The 8,597-nt window shown below is 43.5% G+C and overlaps 1 protein-coding gene across 1 annotated transcript in view; it reads left to right on the forward strand.

Moving 5' to 3' along the window:
• Nucleotides 1-3,727: 3,727 nt before the first annotated feature.
• The window catches only part of SMIM1 (small integral membrane protein 1 (Vel blood group)), a 37,050-nt gene continuing 32,180 nt past the window's right edge, over nucleotides 3,728-8,597 (forward strand). Inside the window, exon 1 of the mRNA XM_068242738.1 lies at nucleotides 3,728-4,203. The gene's annotated coding sequence lies outside the window, so the exon portion shown is untranslated. The remainder of the gene's footprint in view (nucleotides 4,204-8,597) is intronic.

Raw genomic sequence — 8,597 nt, forward strand, 5'->3', positions numbered from 1 at the left:
ATTCAGGTGTGTTAACTCTCTCTGCTGCAGCCCCCTGCTGGATTGTCCCTACTTATTTAATTTAGAGGTGATGCGAGCAACAATCAGGCACAAGGTCATAGCACATCATTGCAACAGTTTAAGAATCAAAATTTAAAGTAACCCTGAGGCGGCAATAAACAAAAAACCTGATTTTTTTAGAAGAGGGATTCTAAGAAGAGGGAAGCCGCTGGATCCGCCTACAGTCCACCACCGATGCTTGGGACCCGCTTGAAGATTGCATCTATGCTCCTCTTCATGCACCAGCGCTGCACCTGGGCAGAAATGCAGAGCTGCTTGTGAACAAACAGCTGTGACTTACTGCTCAGACGCGGCCGTACTCATGCAGGTGCAGCACTGCTGCGCTCATGAATGAAGAGGAGTGTGGCCAAGTAACATCAAACTCTTGTCGGATATGTTTCGGAGGTTTGCGTGGCAACGGTGGGAGCTAGTTGCAGGATCCAGAGGCTTCCCATTTCTTAGGTAAGCATTTTTTTTAATACTGCCCCAGGTACAATCACCAGGCATAGACCTAAAATTGGTAATCAAAGTATTTAAAGTGTACCAGAGACGATTTAAAATAAAAGTTTTATACATACCTGGGGCTTCCTCCAGCCCCATGTGCACGTATCGCTCCCACGCCGCAGTCCACAGCCTTCTGTATTGCCGGTACCATAACTTGGGCCAGTCTGCGCAAGAGAAGTGCGCTCTCTATGTATCTCTCTGGCAGCCGCCGGAGAGAGATACATCGAGAGCGCACTTCTCGTATCTCTCTCTGGCAGCCGACGGAGAGATACGTAGAGAGCGCACTTCTCGTATCTCTCTGGCAGCCGACGGAGAGATACGTAGAGAGCGCACTTCTCGTATCTCTCTCTGGCAGCCGCCGGAGAGAGATACATCGAGAGCGCACTTCTCGTATCTCTCTCCGGCAGCCGACTGAGAGATACGTAGAGAGCGCACTTCTCTTATCTCTCTCTGGCAGCCGACGGAGAGATACGTAGAGAGCGCACTTCTCATATCTCTCTCCGGCAGCCGATGGAGAGATACGTAGAGAGCGCACTTCTCATATCTCTCTCCAGCAGCCAATGGAGAGATACGTAGAGAGCGCACTTCTCGTATCTCTCTCCGGCAGCCAATGGAGAGATACGTAGAGAGCGCACTTCTCATATCTCTCTCTGGCAGCCGATGGAGAGATACGTAGAGAGCGCACTTCTCGTATCTCTCTCCGGCAGCCAATGGAGAGATATGTAGAGAGCGCACTTCTCGTATCTCTCTCCGGCAGCCAATGGAGAGATACGTAGAGAGCGCACTTCTCTTGCACTGACTGGCCGAAGTTATTGGACCTGGTACCGTCGATACATAAGGCTGAAGAAGGTGGCATGGCAGCGATCCGTGCGCATGGGGCTGGAGGAAGCCCCAGGTATGTATAAAACTTTTATTTTAGATTGTCTCTGGTTTCCTTTAAATGTTATCTTTTAATACTGGGTTTCTGCAGCTAATAATTACAACCTATAATTTTTCTTGCATGGCCAGAAGTAGCGATGTGTTCCATGTTCTGTGGGTGGGGCTACTGCTGCTTGGATTGCCTCCTGTTACTGCTCAAACTGCAACAGAGTGAGCGCAGTCTGAATCTCTCTGAGAAGATTTCAGCCAATAGCAATGTCCGAGCTCCTGACCAAATACTTCAAAAATAATTCATTTGACATCAGCTAAACAAGGCATTTATAAACAGCCAAAACCCTGCCCTGCACAGATCTAGGAAACAATTTGTGTCTAGAGTGTGGGATTATTAAGAGCAATTTTAACAATAATGGAATGTTGTATTTAGCCTGGCCAAATAAAATAAGTGGTGTATTCTTTCTGCAACTGAAGTTACACTGGAAGCCTCTTTTGCACTTATACACTTTTTTTGCCGTGTGTTACCCTTTCTGCATGCAGGGTAACGCAACAGCGAAGAAAGTGTGAGGGTCCAAGCACATTACATCGGATGTTTCCGATTCGCCCCGACTCACTGCAAAGTCTACAGCCTGTTACAGGGGGGAGAGTACGGTGGGCCCGCAAGTGGCAGGCAGGGGTCATCCTTATGACCCTGTTGGTGCACTCTGCCGCAGGACCGTATGAATCACTTTTTTGGCGTTGTGATGCGAGGGGGCAGGGCAGTGCAATGCTATCCTTGGGTATAAAACCGGCCTTAAAGTAATGGCAATGTGGGGGCTGCCACTGTGACCTTCTTGTAAATATGCTTATTTCCTGGCTATAATCCTGTACTTCTGGCTGTATGACTTTCTATGCCACTCTCTTGAAATGAGTATGCAGATAAGCTGTTCTCACCTTCCTAGTCATTGTTCCAGGCGAGAGTGACTCAAGAGGAGTGAATTGCTGTAGGATATGTGCAGTGCATCTTCCAGCAGCAGAGAACATTCAATAGGAGCTACAATTCATATGGTTGAATGTTTGTGAAGGGAATGTGACCAATATCTCCTGTGGTAAACTGTCCCATATAGGGTATTACTGTATGACCAAAGATATTCAGCAAGATCAAGAACTGCAGCCTACATTTTTTTATTTTGTGGCTGGTGCCCTTTAAATCCAACACCAGCCACAGATGTTTCAAAAATGTGGTCACATGACATCAGGTAACCCACCAGGAGTTAGAAAAAAAATGTCACTGCTTTGCAAAGTATATTGGCTAGCTAGGATGCATCTGATTAGCTTCCTCCCACATGCTTCAGGGTCTCTGCTTCCAGCTCCCACCCCCATGTATCTGTGTTACTATGTATCAGTACAGGGGGGATGTGCACAGGGTTAAGAAGTGGGAGGGGGTAAGTGGGGGCATTTGTGCTGAGCACTTCCATGGAGGCTGCAAGACAAGGGGACACAGCCAAGAAGAAAAGAAAATTGACTGCAGGTACATATGCACTTTTGTTTCTTTTGTCAGTATCTGTGTGCTGCTGGAGACAAAGCAGATTCTGGCCACCTAAACAGCAGGATTTGTGGGTGGAGCTGCTACCACTTCTTGGTTCATCTAAGAAGATCACAGCCTGCAGCCCTCGAGTCTGCTCTGCCTAGACTGGTGAAACATTCCATATTAGCTTCTGTAAAAAAAAAAAAATTTATATATATATATATATATATATATATATATATATATATATATATATATATATATGTGTATATGTTTATGTATATATATATATATATATATATATATATATATATATATATATATAAAATTTTATTTATTTTTCTTTTTTTTTAAGTTTATTTTGTACACAGATAATTAATAGAGTATCTATATAAGGAAAAATCATTTTGTGTGTTAGTTGGGAAGAAAAATCCCTTCCACATCAACAATATAGATTCCAAGGTTTATATGTAAACTCTTATCAAAAGTACATTATGCATGTTTCTATTTACTGATGCTGGCCATGTCAGTGCATTTGCTAAGTAAAAGGATTGTCCACTGTATTTATTACATGATCAGTCCTGTGAGAAGCATTACTCCTTGCACCCCTTTACATAGGCAGCACATTTTTGGAATATCCTGCTAATAATGACATGCCTATTGCAGTGATGCCCGCAGTGTTACCTCCAGCCCAATGCAGACCTTCACAGACAAAAGCAGCTGCAGGAACAAAGGGATGAGGATTCTGGGAACTCCCATCTGCAAACGGTACTGTTGCTATGGTTGTAAGGAAGAGAAATGTTACATTTTTTTCCTCAGTAAATTTGGCTGCCTGAAGCCCAAAATGGATAAGGGAGGTAGCAGTTTGCCTAACAGAGCCGATAATGGGTAGTAGATTTTTTTCTGATTTGTAGCCTCTGTGTACATAGAGCTGATAGCAGCAGAAGTCTTTAGTCCCTCTTGCTTAGCCCCACGGCCTCCGACTCTGCATCTCCCACCCCTCGTGTGTCTAAGCTGAATATCCTCCCATTCTTACAAAACAACTCCTCCACTCCAACCTCTGCTCCTCACATGGCTATTGGCTTAAACAGCAAAGTCTCATTCTTCTCCCTTCTGTTCAAAGGGAGGCTTTGGATTTCTTCCAGAGAGGAACTACAAGCAGTCAGCTGAGCTTTGGATGAAGCCCTGTCATACAGAGCACAGTGTGTTCCCGTGATCCACATAGTGAAAGTTCTGCAGCCCCCACTGATAACTAGAGGTCCCACCCAAGGATCAGCGAGGTAAGTGGTTGCACTACTTGTGTATTTGATAGAATATGTCCGCAGAGTAACTGTGCTGAAGAATGTCACAGTCACCCACAGGAAGGCGTTACGCTTTAATAAGCATGAGAATGTCTGAGTACAGAACAACATCATAACTTTGTGCGAGTCTTGCATGCAATGGAGATTTGGTGATGATGTAAAAGAGAACCCCAACTCTAACAGCCAGAAAAACAATACTCGGGAAACCTGTATATGTACCTGCAAGGCATTCTAGAATAAGTTTGTTGCACTAAATACTTGAGAAGGCTATTGGAGTTCTAGTAAAAGGATTCGTATGTTTCACCTGTCATGTGACAGAATGTGTATAGAGGATAGCAATAATATGTAGTATGACACAAAGTAAACATGCTCAATTCAACTACAAATCATCGGGGTCAATAGCAAAACTTTGATTGTGGCCCCCTCAGAGCCACCCACTTCACTTCTGCCTATTACTCCTGTGGTGTAATCGCCATCAGCGCTTTATTAAGCTCTGTACCACGATCGCTCCAGAATCGTGGCAAAATGCTGCAGGTAACACGATTTGCAATTGGCACTAATCATCTGCAATCAGTGCCAATCGCAGCAGTGAGATCACTGCCATAGGGTTAGAATAGCACTAGTGCTTTAAAAAGTGCTAGGGCTTCGGCGATTAGCAGGAATCACCTACTAATCGCTGTAGTGAGAACGGGCCCTAAGTTTCCACAGCTATAGTTATACCCCTACAAAATATTAGGGTACAGCTAAGACGGGGAAAATTTGACTTTCAGTTTTCTACGAGTTATTCTGCATGAATTTTCTGCACACCATGTGTGCTTGCAGAAAAAAGTGTGCATTTTTTCAAAGCAGCTAATGCTTTGATAGACAAAACTGACAAAATGTGCTGAATTATCCTGTTGGGTGTCAGTTTGCACGCAAAATCTAGTACAACGAAAGTCTGTGGGCCGCACATCACTAAAGTCTGCGATTCACAATGTGTGTCTTAAAATCGTACAGCTTTTTGGTTTTTTTTTCCTACATACCGAATGCGAATAAAACACAGTGGTTTTAGTGTATTTTCATGTAAAACAGATCTAGTGATGCATTTCATCTTCTTGTTTTCTCTGGTTAAAAGGGAAGATTAGTAAAAAGGTGAAACACAACAGCATTAAAAACACAAATGCAAATACGTTAAAACGCATGCATTAGCATTGACAAGTGTGCTCTCTGCCTTATTGCTGGCCAAAATTTTCCATCCTTCTCTACAAGTATTCTGTAAGCATGAGATTCTTACCCAGTGTTCCAGAAAATGAAAACTGGGTGGAGGAGCGCAAAATACAGGTATATCAAATAATGAAAAACTGTCTCAAAGGAGACGTATGGTTGGCTTACCTCTCTCGAAGATGCACACAAGTTCTAAGTTGCGGAAATTTTTCAGTTTTATTTGCAAAAAAACATGAGAACAAAGTGTTTTGCGGGTCTGTCAACCTCAAGTGTCTCTAATGCAGTTGTAGTTTAAGGCCTGGTTCACACTTGTCATTTAGTGGCAAACGGATCTGTGAAAACAAATCTGATTATTGGTCGATCGGTTCTGTCTTCACTCGATTGCCACTCCGTTGACGTTCAGCTGCATATATATATATATATATATATATATATATATATATATATATATATATATATGTTAGTGTGTGTGTGTGTGTAGCGATGTATTTATATTCCGGGGCTGCATCTGGGGAAGCCTCATTAGGATCCAGAAGCTTCCCCCTCCCGAGGTCCGGATTCCCAGGTTTACTTTAAGTCTTGGAGACTACATAGTCCACGTCAATCCACAAGAAGGGTACCCGATGATGGGGCAGTGTTTTCCCCAGGCTCTTTTAGCCGGGTGCTCCACCCAGCTAATTTTAGTGAGAAACTGGCTGTCATCCTCATCATCCTTCTAAACTGTAAGTAGAGTTGCACCAGCTCTGCATTCCCTGTCAGTCCACACCCGGTTACTTTTTCATGCCACCCGGCTGGAAATAAAATCTGGGGAGAACACTGTGGGGGTGAATGATCAAGTTGGATACACTAGGAGGAAGACCCTGCCAGAGGCTTACAATCTAAAGGTAGGGACTCACTAGGTATATTATTGTTGCCTTCTGGAAGGAAATACTAATGAATAGCATTCTAAAGGGGTCATATAGCAAATTATAGTATGCTGAGTAAGAAATTATAATAATTATGGCACACTTTAATGTATCAAGTCAATCCTGACCATCTAGGATGGCCACAATTACATCTTGCAGCTACTGGTTGGTCAGTAACTAATCAGAATCAAACCTAGTTCAGATAGGTTTCATAAAATATTAGACCCTGGAGACCCTGGAGCCTGATCTCTTGTCTGACACCTCCCCCCCCCCCTTCCCCAATCAGCAGTAGGAAGCTGTGTGTGATGTGTAATCATAACTTACCCTCCTGGCTCTGACGTTGATAGGTTCTCTCCTCCACTGGCTCTTATATTTGCATTTACTGGATCACTGCTTGTTGACATCATTGGTTGAGATCCAGTATCTGCAAGAACTAGAAGGCTGGCGGTGAAGCTACCACACCAGGTGACATTAACCCTAGTGACAATCCTGATAGAAACCTTGGGGCTGATTCACAAAGCTTACTTAGGGCTGGTTTCCAGTAGGAGCCGTGGCTTTTTCCGATTTGGCTGCGGCTCCCATTCTGCTGCGTAGCCACAGCCTGAATTGCTAAGCCATGCCATGCAAATCTATACACTCACCTAAAGGATTATTAGGATCACCATACTAATACGGTGTTTGACCCCCTTTCGCCTTCAGAACTGCCTTAATTCTACGTGGCATTTATTCAACAAGGTGCTGAAAGCATTCTTTAGAAATGTTGGCCCATAGTGATAGGATAGTATCTTGCAGTTGATGGAGATTTGTGGGATGCACATCCAGGGCATGAAGCTCCCATTCCATCACATCCCAAAGATGCTCTATTGGGTTGAGATCTGGTGACTGTGGGGGCCATTTTAGTACAGTGAACTCATTGTCATGTTCAAGAAACCAATTTGAAATGATTCGAGCTATGTGACATGGGGCCATATGCAATTCACTTTTCACCTGAGTTTTCTCCTAGGTGATCATTTTAAACTGGTCAATAAAATGCCTTTTAAGCCACCAGAAAGCAAGAAAATACTCAAAATTATTTTGATAGAACTATTTCACCTACTTTTTGGTACTTTTTTTAGTTAAAAAGTGCCAAAAAGTTATTTTAAATTGAAGATGAAAAATTATCACCTAGGAGAAAACTCAGGTGAAAAGGTGAATTGCATATGGCCCATGGTGCATTATCCTGCTGATAGTAGCCATCAGAGGATGGGTACATGGTGGTAGAGGATGGGTACATGGTGGTCATGAAGGAATGGACATGGTCAGAAACAATTCTTAGGTAGCCCGTGGCATTTAAAGATGCCCAATTGGCACTAAGGGGCCTAAAGTGTGCCAAGAAAATATCCCCTACACCATTAGGGCCTGTACACACTGCTGCGCTTTTAAAATCGCATGCGATTTTTAAATTGCAAGCCTTCATGAGAATAGGAAAAGCGCATCACACCAGTGTGTACAGGTCTCCACGATTTTCATTATTTTTCAAAAGACCTTGCGATTAAAAAGCGCATGCGATTTGAAAAGCGCAGCGCAAGCGCAGCAGTGTGTACAGGCCCTTACACCACCAGCCTGCACAGTGGTAACAAGGCATGTTGGATCCATGTTCTCATTCTGTTTATGCCAAATTCTGACTCTAAAGAGACTCATCAGACCAGACAACATTTTTCCAGTCTTCAACTGTCCAATTTTAGTGAGCTTGTGCAAATTGTAGCCTCTCATTCCTATTTGTAGTGGAGATGAGTAGTACCCGGTGAGGTCTTCTGCTGTTGTAGCCAATCCACCTCAGGTTTGTGCGTGTTGTGGCTTCACAAATGCTTAGCTGCATACCTCGGTTTTAACAAGTGGTTATTTCAGTCAACGTTGGTCTTCTATCAGCTTGAATCAGTGGGCCCATTCTCCTCTGATTTCTAGCATCAACAAGGCATTTCTCCCACAGGACTGCCGCATACTGGATGTTTTTCCCTTTTCACCATTCTTTGTAAACCCTAGAAATGGTTGTGCGTGAAAATCCCAGTAACTGAGCAGATTGTGAAATACTCAGACCGGCCCATCTGGCACCAACAACCATGCCACGCTCAAAATTGCTTAAATCACCCTTCTTTCCCATTCTGACATTCAGTTTGGAGTTCAGGAGATTGTCTTGACCAGGACCACACCCCTAAATGCATTGCAGTAACTGCCATGTGATTGGTTGATTAGATAACTGCATTCATGAGAAATTGAACAGGTGTT

Source organism: Hyperolius riggenbachi, chromosome 6, assembly GCF_040937935.1.
Source record: "Hyperolius riggenbachi isolate aHypRig1 chromosome 6, aHypRig1.pri, whole genome shotgun sequence".
Lineage (NCBI taxonomy): Eukaryota > Metazoa > Chordata > Amphibia > Anura > Hyperoliidae > Hyperolius > Hyperolius riggenbachi.